The sequence below is a fragment of the Desmodus rotundus genome, chromosome 4 (assembly GCF_022682495.2).
Source record: "Desmodus rotundus isolate HL8 chromosome 4, HLdesRot8A.1, whole genome shotgun sequence".
Classification (NCBI taxonomy): domain Eukaryota; kingdom Metazoa; phylum Chordata; class Mammalia; order Chiroptera; family Phyllostomidae; genus Desmodus; species Desmodus rotundus.
Genome location: NC_071390.1, coordinates 104,215,778 through 104,241,336, shown reverse-complemented (window position 1 = coordinate 104,241,336; position 25,559 = coordinate 104,215,778). Strand labels below are relative to the sequence as shown.

Here is a 25,559-nt window from a genome sequence, read left to right as displayed (position 1 = left end):
ATTATAGATGCTATGATGACATAACTCTAACACGTTATATTTTTAAAAAACCATGGTACTGGAACTAATATCTGAAATAGATAAAGAAGTCATACAACTCAATAGCTTGAAAAAAATCTTATTTTTAAAAGGGCAGAAGATCTGAATAATAGATATTTTTCCAAAGAAGACATTAAAAAAGCCCAAAAGACAAATGAAAAGACTTTTCAACATCAATAATCATCAGAGAAATGCAAGTTAAAACCACAATAAGATATAACGTCACACCAGTTCAAACATCTATCATTAAAGACAGGACATAAGTCTTGGCAAAGATGTGAAGAAAAGGGCACCCTTGTACACTGTTAATGGGAATGTAAACTGGGGCGGCCACTATGGGAAACAGTATGGAGGTTCTCAAAAAATTAAAAAGAGAACTACCATACGATCCAGTAATTCCACTTCCAAGTATTTAATCCAAAGAAAATGAAAACAGTAATTCGAAAAGATATAAGCACCACATGTTCATTGTGGCATTATTTACAACAGCCAAGACACAAAAACAGCCTAAGTGTCCAATGATTGAAAAACTGGATAAAGAAAATATACTTTGTATATATAATTAAATATTAGGCATAAAAATGAAGGAAATTTTGCCATTTGCGACAGTATGGATAACCTAGAAGCAGGGGTGTCCAACCTGCGGCCCGCAGGCCACATGTGGCCCAGGATGGCTATGAATGTGGCCCAGCACAAAACTATAAATTTATTTGAAAGTATCATGAAACATGTTTGTGATTACGTGTGTCGCAATGTATTTAATGTGTGGCCCAAGACGACAACTCTTCTTCCAGTGTGGCCCAGAGATGCCAAAAGGTTGGATATCCCTGATAGAGGGAATTATAAGTCAAGCAAGTCAGACAGAGAGAGAGACAAACACCATATGTTCTCACTTATATATATGTGGAATCCTGAAGGGGGGGAGGGGAGGGGAGGGGAGGGAAAGGGGAAAGGGAAGGAAAGAAAAGGAAAAAGAAAAAGATTGAAGCTCATACATATGAAGAACAGACTGGTGGTTTCCAAAGGTAGGGAGGTGAAGGGGGTGAAATAACTGCCAACAGGTGTCAAAGGTGCAGACTTTCAGCTATAAAATAAAGTAAAATAAAGTAAAATAGGGTTGTAAAGTACAACATGATGACTACAGCATGCTGCATATTTCCAAGTTACTAAGATAGAAGATTTTAAAATTCGTCATCACAAAAACTAAGTATGATGATGGATGTCAGATTTATTGTGGTGGTCATTTTGCAATACATACAAATATCGAGTCATTACGTTGTATACGTGAAATTAATATAAGGTTATTCATCAATTATACCTCAATTTTTTAAAAAAGAAAGTCAGTGGAAAAGATCTCATTGTATAAAATGGTAACACTTCTGGAAAGTATTATATAATAATCTCTATATATGTACAAGAGCTCAAGAGGTATATTCCAGGAACTGTCAAAAGGTTACTTCCAGGAGAACTGAGTTCAGCAGAGAGACAGGAAGATTTCTTCACAATATGCCCTTAAAGGTTTTGTTGATGCATGCATGTATTAGCTAAAAACTAGTTTTACTTTTTAAAGTAGCTACCATTTACCATTACTCCAGCAATGTTATGAAAGTTCCTTTCTCCCACATAAGACTCCCAATCTTAGGTAGTTCCCCTCCTTTTCAAACTCATCTTGGCCTTTTACTCATCCAAAATTATTTTAGCATCAGTTTTCCAATATCCATAAAAAAACATTGTTGGAATTTTGATTAATCTGAGAACAAGCATCACAAAATTAAGTCTTTCCACTGATGTACTTGGTATATCTGCTCATTCATTTGTATGTTCTTCTATGTCCTTAATAAAGTTTTATAATATTTTTCTGCATAAAATATTTACATACCTTTTGGGTTTTTCTAGGTAGTGCGTATTTTTGATTCCTTTGAAAAGGGGATTTGATATTTTCTGGTTGGTGGTTGCTAATATCTATTCAGAAACCGTGCTAAACTGTCTTATTAGTTTTATGTTTGTCTAACTTAAGACTATTGTCTAAGGGAGTCTATTAAACTTGTCTTTTCTTATTATACTGATTGGTCTTCTAGTACAATATACACTCTAGGTAATAGTGTGTATCCTTGTTTCAGATTTGGAAGGGATTCTTACAATAGTTCAACCATTAAACATGACAATTGCCAAAGGTTATTGATCAATATAAACTGATAAATATAAATACAAATATGATTGCGGCCACAGGATATTGGTAGTTATCTTTTATTAAGGAAATTCCTCATCAGTCCCAGTTTGCTGTATCTTTTTAAACGAAAACAAAAATAGCATTACATTCTAGTATTCCTTGTTTTATTTTAATCCACTGAATTTAACCACACAGATGGTCTTCTTAGCTTCTGTGCACTCCAACATCTTTACAGTTTTGCGTCAAGACACAGTAAAGGAAGAGCTTTCCTTTCTCCTTAGTGATAGCATGTTGAGCTCACCTTCCGTAGTTCAAAGAGAGCTGAAGTCAGCTAAAGGCATTTATTATAGACTGTTGCTCTTGAATTGCCACAAAAATGTTCATGAGGAAGGATTCAGGATGGACTCGGGGAGCCCTTTTCACAGGGACAGGATGATCAGTAGAGGATACGGATGAAGGATTAATTCTATACAGAACATGATTATGTCAATATCAAAAAGTGCTTCCTCCTAGTACTGTTACAGTCTGGGAATGTACCAGTTCAGAGAAGGGGATTTTGTTTTCTGAATAGGAAAATTAAAGTGTTAAGTAATTTAACATGCATTAAAAAGTGTCACCTAGAGACTATAAACAAGCATACGTTATTTTAAGTATTTGTTACATTTGCATTTAGTTTTTTTTTAATAGGCGCTATTTACTTCCCTCCTTTAAGGCCTTCCAATTGCAGGACCTATTTGCTGATCTATCTGCAGTTGCAGCTAGGAAAGGTGCCAACGGTACGAGCAGAAGACAAATTACATTAGACAGATGCTTGAATATACATGAGTATGAGAAAATTTCAATGCAATCTTATAAAATCTTTTATTTTAAATTAACTTTACACTTGCAAAACAGTTGCAAAATAGTAAAATTCCCATATACCCTTTACCCAGCTTCTAATGTTAGCATCTTACATAAAATACTACAATCATCAGAATTTCATTTTAGGCTTCCAGTCAAGATGATGACATAGGCAGTCATGGCTCACCTCTTCACACAACCACATCAAAATTACAACTAAAATACAGAACAACCATCACTCAGGAATGTCAGAAATAGAGTTGAATGGAAGTCTGACAACTATGAAATCAAGTTGAATGAAGTCTTACATCTACTAATTCAAGAAACCACATCCATTTGGACTGGGCCCCACACCCACGTGGATAAAAATTTGGGAGGGATATCTTGGGAGCAAGGAGTCCCAGAACCACACCAGGCCCCCAGCCCAGGATTCCAGTGCCAGAAAGATAAGTTTCCACAACTTCTGATGTGGAAACCAGTGTGTGTGTGGGCGGGGGGTGGATTAAGTCAGTGTAGGAGGTTGCTGGAACACTACATAGTTACTCTTAGGGAACCCACACACTCACCTACTCAGACTCCCTCCCTCTGAGCTCCAGGACTGAGATGGCAGTTTGAAGGGCATCAGTGGTATACAGGGAGAGACTGAAGTATCTGGCACTGGGTTGAGCACAGGCCATTGTCCCTTTGCTGAACCATCCCCCCACAGAGCTGGTAGGCTGGTGCCATATCTGAAACTCCTGGCTAACACTATGTGACCCACCTTGGAGATCCAAAGAGGCTCTACTCAACCCAATTACAGGCCAACCCAAAGCTGATTTTCCATATGAATGGCTTATCTTGGCTCCTTTTACAAATTTGTAAATCCTACCAAACAAGAGCTGGCTTCAGTGAGCCATAGTGGCAGCCAGATTAGAGTCACAAATTGATTTCACCTGGGAATCTCCAAGCCCAGTTCAAGTAGTAGACAACTCAGACTGCTTTACAGTTCAGGCAGGGTGACACGGGCAAAACACAGGTGGAGGCTGATCTTGGCTGCACCACCCAGGGAAACCCCAGGGCCAACATACTCAGTGGACAGCTACAGACCACAATGGAGCACCACCACCCTGCCCCTGCACTGCTGATCCTCCATAGAGGTCAGAGGTTGGTGGTAAGTGGCCAGAGTCAGTACTTGCAGCCGACTGGCATGGGTAAATCCCTCCCATTGATCTGCCAACAGCAACCAAGGCTCAACTACAAGAAGAGGGTGTACTCACCCAACAAAAAGGGTACATACACCTCTAGTACCCAGCTTGGGTGATAGGGGAGGCTGTGCCATACAGGGCACCTACTACATTAGGCCACGCTACCAAGACAGGGAGTCATAGCAGATCAACCCAAGACACAGAAACAAACACAGGGAGGCTGTCAAAATGAGGAGACCAAGAAACACAGCCCAAATGAAAGAACAGATCAAAACTCCATAAAAAGAGCTAAACAAAATGTAGATAAGCAATCTATAAGATGCAGAGTTCAAAACAGTTTATAAGGATGGTCAAGGAACTTAATGAGGACCTCAGCAGTATAAAAAAGATCCACTAACTGAAACAAAGAACAATTTACAGGGAAACAACAGCAGAATGGATGAAGCCAAGAATCAAATCAATGATTTGGAACGTAAAACCAAAAAACAACCACACAAACAAGAAGAAAAAAGAATCCAAAAAATTGAGGATGGTGTAAACAGGCTCTGGGACAACTTTAAGAGGTCCAACATTCACCTCATGGGGGTGCCAGAAGGAGAAAAAAAAAAGAACAAGAAATTGGAAATCTATCTGAAAAAATAGTGAAAGAAAACTTCCCGAATTTGGTGAAGGTAATAGAGATGCAAGTCCAGGCAGCACAAAGAGTACCAATTAAGATGGATGCAAAGAGGCCCACTCCAAGATACATCATTATTAAAAGGCCAAAGGTTAAAAATAGGGAGAGAGACTCTTAAAAGCAAGAGAAAAGAAGTTAAACACCAGAAGGTTGCCAGATGGGACAGGGAGTATGAGTAAAGAGGTTAAGGGGATTAAGAAGTACAAATAGGTACTTAAAGAATAGCCGTGGTGATGTAAAGCACAGTATAGGAAATGGAGCAGCCAAAGAACTTATCACACGATCCACGGACATGAACAACGGCAGGGGGATTACCTGAGGGAGTAGGGTATATTGGATGGAGGGAGATAAATCAAGATAACTGTAATAACATAATCAATAAAATACCAGGACGACTATAATAGCATAATCAATAAAATATAATTTAAAAAAATTTTTTAGCTCTGGCTTATGTGGCTCAGTGGCTTGAGTGCTAGCCTGCAAACCAAAGGGTTGCCGGTTGGATTCCCAGTCAGGGCACATGTCAGGGTTGTAGGCCAGGTCCCAGGAACAATCCTTCCTCATGAACATGAGGTGTGACAGGCAACCACACACTGATGTTTCTCTCCCTCTCTTTCTCCCTCCCTTCCCTTCTGTCTAAAATAAATGAAACCTTTAAAAAAATTTTTTAATTTCGTTTTTAAAAACTTACTTGTGATATAATGGACATAAAACATTACATTAGTTTCAGGTGCACAGCATAATGACTCAATTATTATATATATTGCAAAATGATTACCACAGTATCTAGGTAACATCCAAACATTCCTTAATTTATTAATTGATTCTAGTACACTGGCACACCTTGAAGATTTTAGGAGTATGGTCCCAGACTACTGCAAATAAAACGAGTCATAATCTTTTTGGCAGAGGAGGGTCTTGCCTCTCATTTGTAAACATTGCAACATCTGTGAAGCACAATAAAGCGAAGTGCAATAAAACAAGGTATACCTTGTACTTCAGTATTTTAAACTATGGACTCTACTTAGGCTTTACCAGTTTTTCCACTGTTCTTCTGTCCCAGGGACCAATTCAGGATCTCTGAATATGTGGTTTCATGAGTTTAAAAACCATCCGAAAATCAAACAGATGATATCATAAAAATGTTTAAAAGGAAAAAAAGAGTAATGACTAATTCTGCCCAATAAAAATAAAGTACTGTTAGAAAATGGCAATAATAAAGCTGGTATGAAATTGATTACAGGTGACAATACCAACAATTTAAAAGCAATGCAGTATGACACAAAAATTTGAAGATCAATACAAAAGATCAGAGTATCTAGAAATGGGTCCAAATACACAAGAATCTAAATGCAAAAGATAAGCATTAATAAAGAAGGGAAAATGTAGATGCAGGCGGCTCTGGGGGCAGGCAGTGACATGGTGCATGGCAGGATCTCCCAGAGCTTCCCTAGGAGCCTTCCCAAGTAAGGGAGCTATGGCTAGGACGCCATGGTAAGCGCTGACAAGTCTCAGGTAGGTTCCCAACTTTGCAAAGGGGGAGACTGGGAAAGGTAATAAAAGTATGTACAGAAACTTTCAACAACAAAAAAAAAAAAAGAAAGAAAGAAAGGAAAATGTAACAATATTTAGCAAGTGATAGTGGAATAACTAAATAGCAATTTCCATAAAAATAATTTATATGTATATCATTTAAATTTTGAACGACTTATATAAATATAATAGAAAATAAGAATTAGAACAAAGTATTAGCTCTTTGAGAGGCAAATTGTAAATTATAACAATGGAAGAAACAAAGCAAAAGGTAGATTTAAACACAAAATTAAGATTACAAATTTTAAGAGTAATAAAAACTAAAACAGGGAACAATAAATTAGCGAGAAGACATACTAAATATGACAAAGGGTTAAAACATACCTATCAACACAGCTGATGTGCCAGGTTTCTTTATGTGTGCATGGACTATGCCAGGGGTTCTCTACCTCCAGGCCACGGACCGGTACTGGTCTGGGCATGTTAGGCACTGAGCTGCACAGCAGGAGGTGAGCTTGAATGTAATGTGCTTGAATCATTCTGAAACCATCGCCCCCACCCCTGTCCATAGAAAAATTGTCTTTCATGAAAATGGTCCCTGGTGCCACAAAGGTTGGGGACCACTGGTCTATACAGTAAGTCCAAACCTTATATGAGCAATGTAAATTGTCTGGTTTAATACTTACTGTGACAGAAAACACAGAAGTGTCAACAAATACAAGTTCATAAAGTAATGCCTAAACTTGAGGAATCCTACTTTTCCCCTACTCTTCTATACTTTTAGAAAATATATTGATTCTCATCAATTTCCTTAAAAAGTAGAAATGAGCCAGAGGGCTCTAGAGGTTATTGAGAAGTAATGTCCTTTTACTGTGTATTGCAGGCTAAGTATATTTGAGTAAATCACAAATAAATTCTGACGAATTGAGTAATTTATGTGACGCCTTAAATATAACAAAGGGTGCCAAATCCATTATTTCTTTACTTAGGTCATTAAGTACTCAGGCAGGTTTTCTTCAAGTACAAATACTTTTGTGCTATTAAATCAGGTTAAGGTCATTCCAGATTTCTCATTTTTTTTATAGGCTGCTTACCCAGGAACTTTTCTTCTTCAAATAAAGAGGCAAAAATAGCTATTTGGATTTGAGATGCATTTACAGTGGCCATTTACTCTCTTTTAATTTCACTTAGCATAAGTCATGAATGGTATGTAAATATCTATTATTTAAATGTTGTATACAATTTCTCTGACCTTTTTCTTCGGTGACTTTTTAATTTTCTCCCATTCCATCGTCTTCCTTTCCTGTAATTCTCCCTATATCTCCCCCAGGACACTACTTCCCAACTGCTGCAGAGCAGTGGAGTGTATCCAAGCAACAGACTGCAAAATCCTCATTTGTTTCATCTCCCGTGAGATAACTCAGCATGTTCCAAAACAAAAAATATATAGCTAATGGTAACACCCATTGCAGATTTAACATTTTTTACAAAGTAAGAAATTTCAGCCATAATTTCCTAAAAGTAACCGTTTTATCTTTAACCCTTGTAAATGATGATTCATTCTCAGAATTACGTGTCACGTTGTTTGACATAAACATTTTGGGAGGTGGGTACACCAACAAGAAAACCATAAGTACGATCATACCCTGGGGGAGAAGAAACCACCACAAAAATGCAATGATATGTTTTCTATTAACTAGAAAACATAATGAGCACTTGTACTGTCCTCTTGTCCCTACAAACAGCTTCACACTATCATGCAGTTCAGAAGCCTCCGCCGTGATGGAAATAGAACAAAGTTAAGTGTCTAGATGACTTGGATAAGGTTAGTACTGCCCCATAATTTCAGTACCCTTGGCTCCCAACTGGCCCTGGTAAACTGACTCGAGCTGAAAAAAGACTCAACCAAAAACATCGGAATCATAAAACTTGAAATAAAAATTTAAATGAATACAGATCTAATCTCTTGATATTGGATCGGAGGACATTCTAAATAAATAGTATGGAAAAAACCCAGAGAAGATCCAAAATGTATGACTTGATAAGAAATGTGGAATTTCTCCATGACATAAGCATTACACACCCATTTTTCCAAAGCCTCTGGAGCGATAACCACCAATTAAATCCTGCAAATCAACAGCAAACAATAAAAAAAAGAATTTATCATAATGACAGAGCTTATATCCTTAAAATACAAAACTAAAAAACAATTTAGAAAACTATTTTGCCAGTCAAGCAAGCAAGATATTTAAAATTATTCTAAATGCTGATAAAAATGCGTTAAGATAGCCACTCTCAACACAGTGTTACTGAAAACACTTTCTGGGAAGTACTTTTCAGTTATATATTAACACCTTATAGATGTTAATATATATCAATGTTAACATAATATATAATGTTATACCCTATCATTTGACTCAGTAATTCTCCTTCTTTTGAAATATCTGGGATGGGACACAGATTTGTGTAGAAAAATGTTCCTCACATCATGAAACTTTATAGGGGGAAAAAGGATCTAAATGCTTATAATGGTAAAATAAATTATGAATATGAAAATAAGTTATACAGCCTGGCTGGTGTAGCTCAGTGGATTGAGCATGGGCTATGAACCAAAGGGTCGCTAGTTCCATCCCCAGTCGGGGCACATGCCTGGGTTGCAGGCCAGGTCCCCAGAGTGGGCCACGTGGGAGGCAATCACACATTGATGTTTCTCTCCCTCTTTCTCCCTCCCTTCCCCTCTCTCTAAAAGTAAATAAATAAAATCTTTAAAAACAAAAAGGAAAAAAGAAAATAAGTTATACATATACCCATCCCATAGAACACAATGCATTTAATAAAATTAATGTTTAAAAAAAGTAACATGAGAAAATGCTCACGGTATATTGTTACAGATGACAAAATTTAAAACTGTGTGTGTGTATACACACACATGTTTACACAGACACAGTTCTGCTACCATTAGTGGTTGATTAGCTTATTCAAATCAATCCTTCCACTGAAAACTACAAAAACCAAACCAAACACTTAAAAAAAATTCATTTAATTTAGGGGCATCTGCTAATTCTGAAAGAGACAACCTAGAGTCTCAGAAGTTAAGTAGAGCCTTAAAAACCTTGAGGGGGTCCAGGGAGATAAACACTGTAGTTGAGGCCCACCAGGAAGGGAAGCCTTGGTGGCTTAAAAAAAAAAAAAAAAAAAAACCCACCACAGACTTTGGGTTGTGATCATGAGGGACTATACCTATGCTTAGAGTGAAGCTAGAAAGAGACAAGTTCACAAAAGCAGAATTAAGAGTTTACATCCATGCAACATTCAACAAATATTTGTTGTAGATTGTTGAGTAAATGTCATATGCCAGTCACTATTTTTTGGTGCTTGACAAATACCAATACACAAAATAGAAAAAGATCCTTACCTATACAGCTTACACAGTGATGGGATAAAGGTTTCAGACGCTGAGGGTAAGCAAATACGGGCACTGCTAATACATAATTAAACTATATTGCATGCCATAAGGTACCCTAAAATATCTCCTACAAGCGTTTGTAACTTTAAAGTTTAAATTCTAAAGAAGAAAGCAGACTCATTATAGAGAAAAACACTGGATTAATTCCTACCACCATATAAAAAGAGACCTACAGATAGACTAATGACCTGTGAAAGGTAAAACTGTAATTAATAAAAGAAAATATATGGGAATATTCTTGTGACCTTATTAAGAGGATTCCTTAAATAAAATTGCAAAAGCACAAACATCAGCATAAAAGATTGAATTTTAACACATCAAAATTAAAACTTTCTGTTCAACAAAGAGATGACAGTATGAGAAAAGAGGTTTACAAAGCATAAAGTATATAAGGGACTCAATGTCTAGAGTAACAAGAGCTTCTACAAATCACAAAAAAAGAAAACATCGCCAGTTAGAAGATGAGCAAAGGACAAAAACAGGTATCCACAGAAAAGAAAGCCCCAAATCATCTAGGAACACCAGTAGCTGCCTAAAACTCATTATTACAGAAATGCAAATCGCAGTATCTGAGCGACATTTGGGCAACTGAACAAAACATCAAGTACATGCAGACACGTGGGGAAACTGAATCCGTGTTCACTGCTAATGAACATGTAGAGTGAGGTATCCTCTCTTGAAAATCCAGTGATATTAAGTATAGAGATATTCTATAATCGATAAAAAATATGTTCCTGGATATACACACTAATGAATTCCTCATATAGGTAAAAAATAAAATTATTATTGTGGTAGTAAAAAATCAGAGCAATGCTTGGTTATTTATGGTAGAGAGGAAACTGGAGACAACCTGAGTGTCCATCACAAGGAAATAATTCAAAGCATGGGGAAAGGCAATAATGCAACATCACTAAACACAGTGAAAAAATTGGAAATACAGTTATCCAAGAATGTAACAATGGCAGAATGGTGATAAAGAAAAGCAGATGATAACAGGTACCTATAGGGTTGTAATAAAAGCTGAATGATGTAATAAACATACAGTGCTCAGCCCAGTGCCCAGCTCTTACTGTGTTCTAAGTGAATGGTTCCTTCATTAATTACCATTTATTCAGCTTTTACCTAATTATTTGTGTTACTGGATATTTGTATAATAAAAACACAGAAGTGTTTAAGAATTCAACAGATGACATATAGACAATATGGAAGTACAGTGGAAAAAGCAAGCCTTTGAAGTCACATAGATATCAGTTCAAACACTAGCTCTACAACTTACTAGCTGTAAGACTCTGGACAACTTACTGAACCCCTTTGCATCCCAATGTCCATTTTTATAAAGTAAAATTCAGTGTCAACACATGCAGTTGTTTTAAGGTAAAAAGATAATATAAAGTTTACAACAAATGTTTATCTTGCTTCTCATCCCTCCTCTCTTCCAAAGTATATTAATGAAAACTCAACAGATGACTATCATGCAACAATTACCAATGATAATTTATGGTGACCATGTAACATCACGGAAAAAGGCTAGATAATGTGAGAAAAAAAACATGAAAAATAACCAAAAATAAATTAAAATGGATCCCTTACTTGAGTTTGGGTAGAAGAATTATAGATGATCATTTTCCTACTTTCTATTTTTCATTATTATTTCTATTTTATTTTATTTTAGAGAGAGAAGGGAGGGAGAAAAGGAAGGAAGAAACATCAATAAGAGAGAAACATTGATTGGTTGCCTTCTGCAAGCACCCTGACCGGGGATGGAGCATAAAGTCCAAAACCCAGGCATGTGCCCTGACTGGGAATAGAACTGGTGACCTCAGAGTCTGTGCTTTGTGGGACCTCGTCCAACCAAATGAGCCACAGCCACCAAAGCTGCTTTCGACTTTTCAAATATCCGCCAATATGGTTATATTACTTTTAGAAATCAAAAAAAAAAAAAAATTAAACCGTAATGCTCTGCCCTTGGTGCTTTATAGATGCAAGGCTGTTTCTACATATACAAATCAATAAATGTGATACACCACATTAATAAAACATAAAAAGTCATGGTCAATCTCGATAGATACAAAAAAGCATTTGACAAGATTCAACAGGCTTTCATGACTTAAAAAACTCAACAAATTGGGCATAGAATGAAACTACCTCACCATACTATAAGCCATATATGAAAAACCCAAAGTGAACAACATATTTTAAGACAAAACTTTTCCTCTAAACTCAGAAAAAAGGCAACTTTCACCACTTCTATTCAACACAATATTAAACATTCTATCCAGAGCAATTAGACAAGAAAATATAAAAGGCATCCAAATTGGAGAGGAAGAGGTAAAATTATCTGTGCAAATGATATTATCTTACATGTAGAAAATTTTGAAGACTTCACAAAAAAGCTGTTGTAACTAATAAATCCAACGAAATAGCAGGATAACAAGTCAATACACAGAAATCAGTTCCATTATTTGTTTGTTTGTTTGTTTGTTTGTTTTTAGGCAGATGGGGAGGCAGAGACAGACGGAAAGAAATATCAATGTATGTTTGCCTCTCGCATGCCCCCTACTGGGGACCTGGCCTTCAACTCAGGCATGTGCCCTAACTGGGAATCGAACCAACAATCCTTTGGTTTGCAGGCAGGCGCTCAATCCACTGAGCCAAACCAGCCAGGGCATCTTTTTCTTTAATTTAAAAAAAATTATACACATACATTTATTTATTTATTTACGGTTGTTTACCCTCACCTGAGAACATGCTTACTGATTAAAGGGGGGGGGGGGGCAGAGAGAAATACTGATTGGTTGCCTCTCATACCTGATGAGACCAGGGACCAAATCCACAACCTAGGTATGTGCCCTGACCAGGTTTCAAACCCCGCAACCCTCTGGTCTATGGAACTGAGTCATACTGACCAGGGCAAATTCCATTTCTGTACACAATCAATCAATCGTCTGAAAAGAAAATTATGAAAATAATTTCATTTACAATAGCAGCAAAACGTATAAACTACTTAGGCATTAATCAACAAGGTAAAAATGTATGCAATGAAAACTACAAAACTGCTGAAAAAAATTAAAGATATAAACAAATGGAAACATATCACATGTTTATGGATTAGAATAATTAGTAGTTAAAATACCAATATTACCCAAAGTGATCTACAGATGCAGTGAAATCACCATCAAAATCCCATTTTTTTTTCAGACATAGAAAAACCTATCCTAAAATTTATATGTAAATCTAAAGGGATCTCAAATAACCAGTCTTGGAAATAAAAACAAAACTAGAGGATTCTTACACTTCCTGATTTCAAAACTTACTACCAAAGCTATAGTAATCAAAACTAGGGGGTACTGGCATTAAGACAAATATACAGATCAATGGCATAGAACACAGAGCTCAGAAATACACATACACATACATTCAAATGATTCTGACAACAGTGCCAAGACCACTCAATAGACAACAGTCTTTTCAACAAATTGTGCTGGGAAAACTGGGTATCTGTGAGCAATAGAATAGAGCTGGATCCTTACACCTAACACCATATACAAAAATTAATGTAAACATGGATCAAAGACCTAAATGTCAGACCTTAAAGCAATGAAACTCACAATATAGGACCAAAGCTTCACAACATTGTACTTGGCCATGATTTCTTGGATATGACACCAAAGGCACAGGCAAAAGAAAAAAATGAACAAATTGGACTTCCTAGAAATTTAAAAATTTTGTACAAGAGACACTATTCACTTAGTAATAAGTCAACCTACTAAAATGGGAGAAAATATTTGCAAATCATGTTGTTTGATAACAGATTATTGTCCAGAAGATACAGAAAACCCAACCATGAACAACTTGATTAACAATGGACTTGAATAGACATGTCTGCAAAGAAGATATATGCATGACAATAAGCACATGAAAAGATGCTCAACATCACTAATCATTAGGGAAATGTAAACCAAAACCACAATGAAATACCACCTCCCACCCATTAGGGTAACTGCTATTAAGATAACAGAAAACAAGTGTTAATGAGGATAATGAGAAATTGCAACATTCATGCACTGCTGGTGAAAAGGTAAAATGTGGAAAATAGTATTGTGCTTCCTAAACAAATTAAAAATAACATTACCATATGATCTGGCAATTCTGGGGATATATCCAAAAGGATGAAAGCAGGGTCCCTAAGAGATACTTGTACACCCATGTTCAAAACAGCATCATTTACAATAGGGAAAGCAATCCAAGTGACAGATAAATGGAGAAGTAGAATGTGGTGTATATATTCAAAATGAAGAAAATTCTGGAATTTTCTTCAATGCCATGATACAGACAAATCTTGAGGGCATTATGCCAAGTGAAATAAGCCAGTCACAGGAAGACAAATACTGCATAATTCCACTTCTATGTGGCACTTAGTCACAATTATAAAGACTGAAAGGAAAATGGTGGTGGTGTTTGCCAAGGGTGGGGGTAATGAGTTTCAGTTTTACAAGACTGAAAAAGTTCTGGAGATGATAGTACTGATGGCTGCACAATGGGAATGCATTTAACACCATTAAACTGTGCACTTAAAACAGGGTTAAGATGGTAAATTTAATGCTGTGTGTATTTTACTACAATTAAAAAATTAAAAATAGTAATGATATGCCACAAGGTGCTTTATCTATGGATAGTATAGAAGCATTTTAAAATTGTGTTGAACAAAAATTAATCAACTTCAAAATCTAAACATCTCTGAACCTTAATCAATAAATTTATTTTAAAAATTTAGAATATATGCTAAAGAACTGGGTTCTTCCTAATTCTAATACTTAAACCTCGGAGAAATAATTTATTCATACATCCTCATATTCTTCACCCATAAAGTGAGGGTAATTTGAAGACAATTTTAGGGTGAAACGAGATAATATGAAAGCACCATGTAGAAGACAATGTTTTTAAAACTTCAAAGTGTGCAAGGATACAAATACAAATTCATTAATTATCAGAAGAAAACATTTAATGGTTAAGAGCTTGGACTATGACATCAGATAGGCCCTATATTCAAATTTCAGTTCTTCGACAACCTGTGAAGCTTTAGAGAACTAACTTCACCTTCTTCATCAGGAAAATGAAGATAATGACAACAGACTTCATGGAGTTGCTGTAAAAATTAAATGAGATAAATCACATAAAGTACAGTGCTTGTCACAAAATAATGACTCAATGGTCTCCAACAGCTCCTTCAGTTAATGTAACTCATTTATTAAGAAACCTTCTTGTCCCAGCCTGTGCCTTGTCCCAGCTACTGTGCTTCACACTAAGATCCAAAGATAGGAAAGATGTATGCCCTACCCTTGAAAAGTTCACAACCAGCAAAGGAAGCAAAAAGATTTTTCAAAGTTTGTAAGAGACTGTAATAAATAATAAAATTGAATTTTATATATGTTAAGTTGTGAGCAAAGAATAAGGGGACTGAGATTGGTTATAGTGAGAAATGAATCAGACTCTGAAAGGAAATGAAATTTGAGTTGGCTCTTCTTAAAAGAAAGGGCACATCTGTTTTGTCCATTAATAAAGGAAAAATACAAAATAAATAATCAAAATAATAGAGCACTCAAGACAACTGAGAATAGTCTCATCATATGGAGTTCTGAGTGGGCAGAAGCAGAGCATAAAAAGGCAAAAATATGAGGGTCTAATAGTGGAGGGCTCTACACAAATGCCCTGGTTCAGGTATGTACACTTATGCTCCATGGGGAAATCAAGAGGATTTTAACATCCCAGTAAGACTTAAAGGTGTCAGGAACAACGATCTAGGAGATTTCACTTGAAAGAAGAGTCTACCTGGTAGACGAGTCTGGGAAGACAGGCACCCCAGGCAGAGGGAGAGCCCACTGCTTCTGGAGTGCAGCACACTGAAGAGAAAGGCGAGGCATTAACACCTAGATAGGAATCTGAACTTCATATCAACAGAAAAAGACTTTCAATCATGGAACAATTAATAAAACGGCATTTTAAAAAACACATCTCTGACATCAATAATAGGAAGAAACCGACTAACACCACCAGGAGCCAAGAAGACCAATTAGGAAGCTATGCCACTATACGGGCAGGAAATTACAAAGGCTAAAACCCATGCCAAAAGAGGGAAGAGCAGGCTGACTCAAGAGACTCAATTTATTTGCCATATACTTGGAGAGGAAAAAAATTAAGTCTGCTTTACCATTTCCATATTTCAAACACATTCACTATTCCCCTCTAACTATAGGATAATAATCTCAAAGCTGGTATAAAGACCTTCCCAGGCTGGTCCTAGACCTTTCATTCCCTTTCCCTTAAAACCCTACAGTCTTTTGCTTGGACTCAACCTCACCAAACCTCATCCAATTTCCAAGGACTAATTCACTACTCTCCATAAAACCCTCCTGACTCTCCCACAGTGACCACCCCCTCCCAGATCTGCAGAGAAATGTCATAAATGAAAACAGCTACACAACAATCCAAGTTAAGAGGAGTGCCATAAGAATATGGCAAACTGGAAAAAAAATGCACTAAGGAATTGTGAATTATGGTTATTCAGAAGTTAGTTTTTCCATAAGGTTGTTATTATGTGAAAAAAAAAATAATGGTAACTAACAATGGTAAAGTGTATCTGCCAATCTGCAACCTTAAGACGACGTACAAAAGAATAAATCAATGTAGATTAAAGTGAGAATGCAGTTAGTAATGCTGTGAAGAACTCTTGGGATTACATATACAGCATACTATTAACTGGTACTTTTTAAAAACTAACTTATTTCCAAAGAAGTAATTTAGGCAATGCCTTTTTCCTCCTCTACAATAAGTCTAATGAGGGAAAAGCAATTATCAGAGAGACAAAGCAAAATTGTAACTTTGGTAAACAGTTCCTAGAAATCATATCATAAAATTAAACTGTAATAAATAAATAAATAATGCGTACCTGGTTGCAACCTACAGAGAAAAAGGACTTACAGTTTGGGCTTATGTCTGTCTGTAGTGACAGGATAAAGAACTCAGAAATCTCAATGCCAAACATGTCACAAGAGGTCAGATGTCACCTTCTCTAACCTGGAGTTGACCCTAAAGTAGGCAATACGTGTAATTAATTGATGCCCTACTCTGAAACATTGACTTGGATGGTACTAGTCTACCAATTCAATGTTAGTCTAATTATGATAGTTACAAATATGATCACCTCAAGAGACACAAATTCATTGTTATTCAAGAAAGGAAAGAAATATAAAGGATCAATTTTTTTTGCAACAATCAACCAAAAAATAAAATGATCTCTCCCAATGATACAAACCATATCAAATGATATAGCCAATAATGCTGGTAGAGACTAATATAAAATCCATACTTATTTCAAAGTATGTCTTCAAATTATAACTAGTACTGATAATACTTTGAAACTAAAATGCCATGTTATAATTATCCAAATTAGATGTGAACAATTTGTTTGGATTGAAGAGAAAAAGGAAATGATATATGTAACTTCTTTTTATTATACACTAAAATATAGGTGACATTCAGGAAAGTAACACGACAATGAGTTATAAATCATATCAGGAATCTTAGGGATTAAAAGTAAATTTCAATTGTTTCTCATTTTGTTACATGATTATCTCTTTGCTCCTTGATTTAAAGACTGTAAAACAAAGGCTAACATCATGATCTTAAGCATACAAATGTGTCATATATATGTTTTACATAAATGATAAGTAATCAGATATTTTAAAACCTAAATTTCATGGGGTGGAGGGATGGGGAGAAAAGGCATACAACTGTAATTGAATAACAATAAACATTTTTTTAATAAATAAATAAACAATTACCAAATTTCTATGGGAAAAAACCAAAACAAACCCAAAAAAACTTCAATTTCATGACATCTATCCAAATATCATAAAAGCTGATGAAAAAAGTGTGAATTATAGTTTAGTACTTAATCATTTTTTAACTAAATGAGAAAGCTGCTCTTATATAAACCTATGCTTATGTTCATCTGAACTATTGTACAGGATCTTTTTTATGATATAATGACCCTTTGTTTCCATTATGATGATGGAAACACCACAAAACATCCTTCAAATTCTATGAATGTAAAAAGGTGTTACAGAGTACCAAAATTTATTATACTTATTTAGCTCCCAAATGAAGATATCTGTGTAATTTTATACTACCATTAAATCAAACTTTTATAAGAAAATAAGCTTTTAAATCAGAGGGACAGCTTACCCATTAACTAAAAAAATAAAAAATAATTCAAACTTAATCCCATATATATTGAGTTTGATTTCAGATCATTTTTTGTAAAAGTACTTCCCATTCCCAAATAGAACTTGCTAAAAAAGTTTCTGAGTTATAATTTTTAAGTATGTGAAATAATCAAATGTCAACAGTGATTCTCTAATTTTTAGTACTTTTCTGAATATAACACTACCAGTTAAAAAAAAAAAAAAGACGATTAAAAGAAAGTGGTAAAAAGGAGTCAGGACTCTTTTCTAAAGGTGTGTGTAGTGATGCCCAACAGGAAACTACTGCTATGAATGCTTAAGTTAGGTACCATCAGATTAGGTGAAGAAAAATTTGCAACTTGAGTCTCCTGTTTTGTTACAGAGATAAGAAGTTTTTATCAGTCTCTAACTGTTCAAATAACTTTGAGGATCTGAGGCTTCTACTTACGGAATTTGTAAATTTTAACATGAGTCTTAATATTCTAACCATTTTGTGTTTGAAGATAATTGTGCTATAGAGTATGATACTGTCTAGTGTTATATAAAAATATAAAGAATGTCCCTTGGATTTGCTTTTGCCAGAAGAAACCTTTATTACTTTTAGTTCCTTTTTTGGACTCCAGAAAATACCCAGTGCCTTTACCAACTATCTCTTTTTTTCCAGAAAATCCACAAAACTGCTGTGAACTAGGAAGAGAGTGAAAGTAGCATACATAGTTCTTAATCTCTCCCAAGCCTCCTAAAAAGTGTTACTAAAACAGTTAGCAAACAGACAAAACAAACCCACCCTTGGACAACATAAAAAACAAAATTAAGTAATGAGAAATCCCCGTGAATCCCAATATTGCAGCAGGTGAGGGTAAAACTCCAAAAGCTACAATCCCAATTGGTACTGACACCTGTGTAGGGGAAGGCAGAAGGACATAACAGTATCTAATGAAAAGAGTATAGAAGAATAAAATAAGTAACAGATAGTCATTGGAAAGTACCATGGGCCGATGTAAGAACAGCAGTTGTAAGCAGATACACTTTTACACACTTCCACTTGCAGGTGAATCATGGTAATTCATGAATTCATGGTAAAGACTAAAGGGCTGGAGCATAACGGGCCCCACGAACATTCAAACTTAATCAGCCAAAGCTGCCTTCCAGGATGGAGCCCTATCATGCAGAGAAATTGTAAGCAATAAAAATATCGAACACTACAGGTCAAAAAGATATTCAATGTAAAGACAATGAGTATAAAGGAAAGGGCGGTTCTAGAAAAAAGCAGTGGGGAAGAAAGCGAAGAAAAAGCAGGAAATCATGGGAAATATAAGACCATATTTTGCGTACTTCATAAAAATGACATAAGGAGTTTTAGAGCCATAAATCTAGAAAAACTATTCTAGCCACCTTCCCTTGCAACAAGTTCAGAAAAATTGATTTCACATCAAAATGACCAATATGAAGGCTGTAATTGAAGGAACAAAATAAAATCCATACAATGAAAGCAAGTCTGAGATGTATGCCAAGACAGATGAAAACTATACTGTTACTCCAAACACAAAAAAGTACATGAAGAAAATGATGCAAGACACAGAAAGGATATACATCAGAACTACAAAAGCTAAGAAGTGAGTTAAACATCAGAAGTAAATTTTAAAAATCACTTCAGCAGTGAAGTCTGAACTACCAGGTACACAAGAGTAAATAAACAGCAGAAAAATGTCACAAACGTAAGTTGCAAAGAAGGAAAATGTTAAAAATCAAAAATACATTGAAGCTTTACCTGTTATTGTCAGAATATGGAAGCAACCAAGGGGTCCTTCAAAGTGGGGGGACAAATAAACACAGGTCCATCTGACAATAGAATATTATTCAGTGCTAAAAAGAAATGAGCTATTAGGTCATAAAAACACATGAAGAAAAATCTTAAATGCATATTACTAAGTAAAAGATGATCTGAAAAGGCTACATCCTATATGACTCCAACTCTAGAACATTCTGGAAAAGAAAAATGATGGAGATAGTGAAAAGAGCAGTTGTTACTAGGGATTGGGAGGAGCAGATACACAGATGGGAATGCCAAGAAATTTTATGGCTGTTGAAACTACTCTGTGTGATGCTATAATGGTGAATACATGTCATCGTACGGTTGTCCAAACCCACAGAATGTACACCAAGAGTAAACCATAATGTAAACTATGGACTTCGGGTGACAATGATGTAGTCCATCCTTGGTAAAAAATGTACCACCTGGTGATTTATGTTGGTAGTAAAGAAGGCTATGCATGTGGGGAGGCAGAGTATACATGGGAAATCTCTTTATCTTTACACTTTTTGTATAAAACTAAAACTTCTCTTTAACAAATAAAGAAGAAGATGAAAAGAATTCAGTAGAAACTTACAAATTTAAAAGATGGGGAAAAAAGGTACAATACAGTAAAGAGAAGGCCCCAATTAATACTAAATAAGTGTACATATAAGAACATAATTATATACATATAATTTTTAAGTAAAACTACCAACATAGAATGACCAATATTGAGACTTTAAAGAAAAAATAATCTTTGTGAATCTAGGCAAAAAAAAAAAAAGTCTCAACAAAAAGGAAATCAAGTTTTTTAGAATATATTTTACTGATTATGCTATTATAGCTGTCCCAATTTTTCCTTAGTCTCCCTCTGCCTGGTACCCCCATTCCCTCCAGCAATCACCCTTAGTTCATGTCCATGGGTCATGCATATAAGGTCTTTGGCTTCTCCATTTCCTATACTATTCTTGACAGCCCCCTGTCTATTTTGTACCTACCAATTATGTTCTTAATCCCTGAACTTTTTTGCCATTCTTCCCTTCTCCCCTCCACTGATAACCCTCCACATGAGCTCCATATCTATGCTTCTGTTGCTGTTCTGCTTTATTGCTTAGTTTTTCAGATTCAATTGTTGAAAGCTGTGAATTTGTTGTCCTTTTAATGTTCATAGTTTTAATCTTTTTAAAAAAGTAAGTCGCTTTAACATTTCATAGAATAAGGGCTTGGTGATGATAAGCTCCTTGAGCTTTACCTTGTCTGGGAAGCACTTTGTCGGCCCTTCCACTCTAAATGATAGCTTTGCTGACTAGAGTAATCTTGGATGAGTCCTTGGTTTTCAAGACTATGAATTCTTCTTGCCAGTCCCTTCTCCTGCAAAGGTTCTTTTGAGAAATCAGCCAAGTCTTATGGAACTCCTTTATACATAACTCTCTCCTTTTCTCTTGCTTCTTTTAAGATTCTATCTTTAACCTTTGGCATTTTAATTATGTGCTTTGGTATGTTCCTCTCTGAGTACAACCTGTTTGCACCAAGTACAACTCTGTGCTTCCTGGACTTGCATATCTATTTCCTCTGCCACATTAGGTAAGTTTTCTTTCATTACCTTTTCAAATAAGTTTTCAATTTATTGCTCTTCCTCTTCTGGCACCCTTACGATTCAGATGTTGGTATATTTAAAGTTGTATCAGAGGTTCCTAAGCCTATCTTCATTTTTCTGAATTCTTTTTTCTTCCTGCTGTTCTGACTGAATGCTTTTTCCTTCCTTGTGTTCCAAATCATTGATTTAATTCTCAGAATCATCCTCTCCACTATTGGTTCCCTGTAAATTTTTATTTCACTTAGTGTAGCCTTCATTTCTTCCCTAACTTTTTTGCCATATTCAATGAGTTCTTTGAGTGTCCTGACAACCAGTGTTTTGAATTCTCCATCTGACAGGTTGCTTATTTCCATTTCCTTCAGTTCTTTTTCTGGGGTTTTCTTCTTTTTTTATCATTTGGGCCTTATTTTTTATCTCCGCAATTTGGCAGCCTCCCTGTGTTTGTTTCTGTGTATTAGGTAGAGCTACTTTGACTCCCTGTCTTAGAAAAGGCACCTGTAAATTGTATGGGGTGGGGCCTTAGGGTAATCACTAGGGCAGGACAACCCACTTTACCCCTTTGTGGTTCTCTGTGGGGGGAGGGCTTGGAAAGGAGACAGTGCTGCTGACTTCTAGAGGTTTGCCGGGCACTCGTCCCATTTCCAGTCACTTCTCCCACTTCACATGTGCAACTGACACACTTCCAGCTCCTGTCCTTGTGATGAATCCCAGAGTGGGTGGGCCTGCATATGTTCTAAGCCCACGGGGTACCTTTAAACAGACTTGCCTGAAAATCCTGCAGTTTCTTCCACTGCCCAATCCCCCACTGTTTTTATATATGTATTTTTTTCCATTGAAGCACTTTATTTGCACATATGCATTACATCCCTAGAAAAAGAATCCCAGGATTTTCCCTATGTGTTTTCGTCTTGCTTCTTCATGGTCCATGATGCCCGCTGAGGTTGTCAGTACAATGAAACCAAACTGATGAGATGGAAGCAGGTTGTTCTGCCATTTTTCTCAATCTTTGAGTTGCACATCAAATCTGGGGCTGATTACTCCACACTTGTTCAAACTGCCGGTGAGGCTCAGAACACTTTTCCCAGCTCTGTGGTCATCAATGATTTCAAATTCGTCAATGTAACCATGTTTCATCATCACAGTTAGAAACCAGACGACTTTGGAGAAGAACCTGGCGTTTGCCTCTCTTTTCAACACTGTCAATACTCTTGAGAGCATCAGCCAGGACATTCATGCACACCGTTATGGTGGCACAGAAAGATGGCAGAAAGAGCCCCCACTGGTTTTTACAGCCAGAAGTTATGGGGGGGGTCTATCTTCCCAGCAGTGGAACCCTGGGCTGTGCTATCTGGCGTAGGGCTGGGATTGCTTGCTCCCGAGGTAACCCTCCCAATTTTTATATACCATATATGAGTGTGGGACCACCTAATTTGCTGCTTCTGTGCCTCCTGTTCTCCATGCCATACCACATCCCCACAACTCCACGCCTTCAACCCCTCTATAGAGGTATGGGGCTTCTTTAAATCCTTGGTTGTCAGACTTTCATACAGCTTGATTTTTCTGATAGTTCTGGTTATTTGTTTTGAGGTATAGTTGTAATTCTTTCTGTGGTTGCACAAGGTGGCAAAGTGTGTCTACCTACACCTCCATCTTGACCAGAAGCCCCCAAGTTACCATATTTCTTGACAGCAATGCTTCAAGTGAAAATATGTAACAGACAGGGTGGGGAAAAGTAAGTTTACAGTTACATGTATGGAAAACAATACAATAATTAATAAATAATATTGTAAGAATAAGCTGTTTTGCATACTCATACAAGTTTTTGTTTTTAAAAAAATATTCTTTAAGATTTTATTTATTTATTTTAAACAGAGGGGAAGGGAGGGAGAAAGAGAAGGAGAGAAACATCAATGTGTGGTTGCCTCTTGTGTGTCCTCTACTGGGGACCTGACCTGGCCCACAACCCAGGCATGTGCCCTGGCTAGGAACTGAACTGGGGACCCTTTGGTTCGCAGGCCAGGGCTCAACCCACTGAGCCACACCAGCCAGAGCTGCATAGTCACAACTATTAACCTACTTTTGGCCCCACCCTGTTTAAGAAACATCCCGCCCCCCCCCCCACAAAATATAAGCTATAGATTCTGTATCTAGTCAACTGATTTTCAAGTAAAAAGGCTGCAGGAAACATGCAGAACTGAAAACTTGTTTCCATGAAATCTTAAGAATCTACTACTAGACAGTGTTACCACTGTGGAGAACAGTATGTCAGTTCCTCAAAAAAATCAAAATAGAATTACACTATGATCCCCAAATTTCATTTCTAGGTATTTATCCAAAGGAAATGAAATCACTATCTCAAAAAGATGTCTACTCTACCATGTTCACAGCAGCCTTATTAATAGCCCAAACATAGAAACAACCTAAGTAAGTGTCCAATGACAGATGACTAGATAAAGAAAGAGTGGGGTATATATATACATAATGGAATTATTATGGAGCCATAAAAAGGAAGGAAATTCTATCATTTTGTGACAATGTACATGGACCGTGAGGGCAGTATGCTAAGAGAAGTAAGTCAGAAAAAAAAGACATATTGTATAAGCTCACTTATATGTAGAATATATAAAAACCAAACTCAGTCCTGACCAGATGGCTTAGTTAGTTGGAGTGTTGTCCCATTCACCAAAAGGCTGCAGGTTCAATCCCCAGTTGGGGCATGTACAAGAGGCTACCAATTAATGTTTTACTTCCTCTCTCCCCCCCCATTTCCCCTTTCTCTAAAATCAATATGCATGCCCTCGGGTGAAGGGAATCCCCCCACCACCAAACCCATAGATACTGAGAACGGATTGGTGGTTTCCAGGAACAGGGGTTGGCGGGGGGGGAGAAATGGATGAAGGGGGTCAAAATGTACAAAACTTCCTGCATATGATAACAAAGTTCTGTGGATATAATATACAGCATACTGGCTATAGTTAATAATACCGTGCTATACATTTAAAAGTTGCTATGAGAGTAAATCTTAAAAGTTCTCATCACAAGGGAAAAAAGTGTAAGTACATGAGAGGTGATGAATGTTAACTAAACTTAGTGGTGATGAATTTGCAATATATACATATATTAAATTGTTACAGTGTACAATTTAAACTGATATGTCAGTTATATCTCAATAAAATAGAAGAAAAAAAATTACTAGAGAATGAACTTTAGATATCAACATAGGATTAGTAAGCATGAAATAGATACCTGCAGAAGATTAAATGGTAGCCATTAGGAAGAAAATATAGTATGTAATCACTATGTTCTCTGACAGTTTAAAATCAATACTGCTGTTTAAAACAATGGATAAAGGAATTCATATGGTTTCTATGAAACATATTGGTTATAGAGTTGGTGTTGCTATTCTCAAATAGCTTGGTATGTAATGTTGGATAAAACAAATGAGTGGTTACATGATATTCTAAAATGTTATCATTCATGATATGTCCATGAGAACCATGACACTTATTGTGTAAGAAAAAAACAAAGATTTTAGATAAAAGTTAAGTAAAACCCAGTAGCCATAAATTTGAGCGGAAAATAACAGTATGAAATCTTTTTCTTTTACAATTATACCTATTTCTTAACTGTGTCTTCTAAAGTCCTGGAAAAAGAGATTGACCTAGCTAGCATTTATGAGCACAATGAGGATCAGAAAGTGGTCTTGAAACACAGTGTCTAACTGAAAAAAACCAGAGGCCTAGGGAAAAATCTGAGGCAAGATGTATGTAAGATGAGCCTGAAAAATCTTGTATCAGAAAGAGTAACTTCGGAGTCAATATGAAGAAGCTCCAACTGGTCAAAGATGGGAAATTTTGAGCATCAATAAAAATTACGTCAAAAATGAACTGAAGTATATCAAATGTATTTAAACGCAGGAATTCCAAATAACACTTTAAAAAACTAATTGATTATCATTAAAAGACACTATTTTGAAATCTGGTAAATGAAAGAATCAGTTATTCTAGTTTTCCAAT

At 36.2% G+C, this 25,559-nt stretch overlaps 1 protein-coding gene and 1 pseudogene across 15 annotated transcripts in view; both read right to left on the bottom strand.

The window, feature by feature from the left end:
- Positions 1–25,559, bottom strand: part of ZMYND11 (zinc finger MYND-type containing 11) — a 147,978-nt gene that overhangs the window by 57,879 nt on the left and 64,540 nt on the right. The window lies entirely within an intron of this gene.
- LOC112296218 (small ribosomal subunit protein uS8 pseudogene) lies at positions 20,762–23,616 on the bottom strand (annotated as a pseudogene).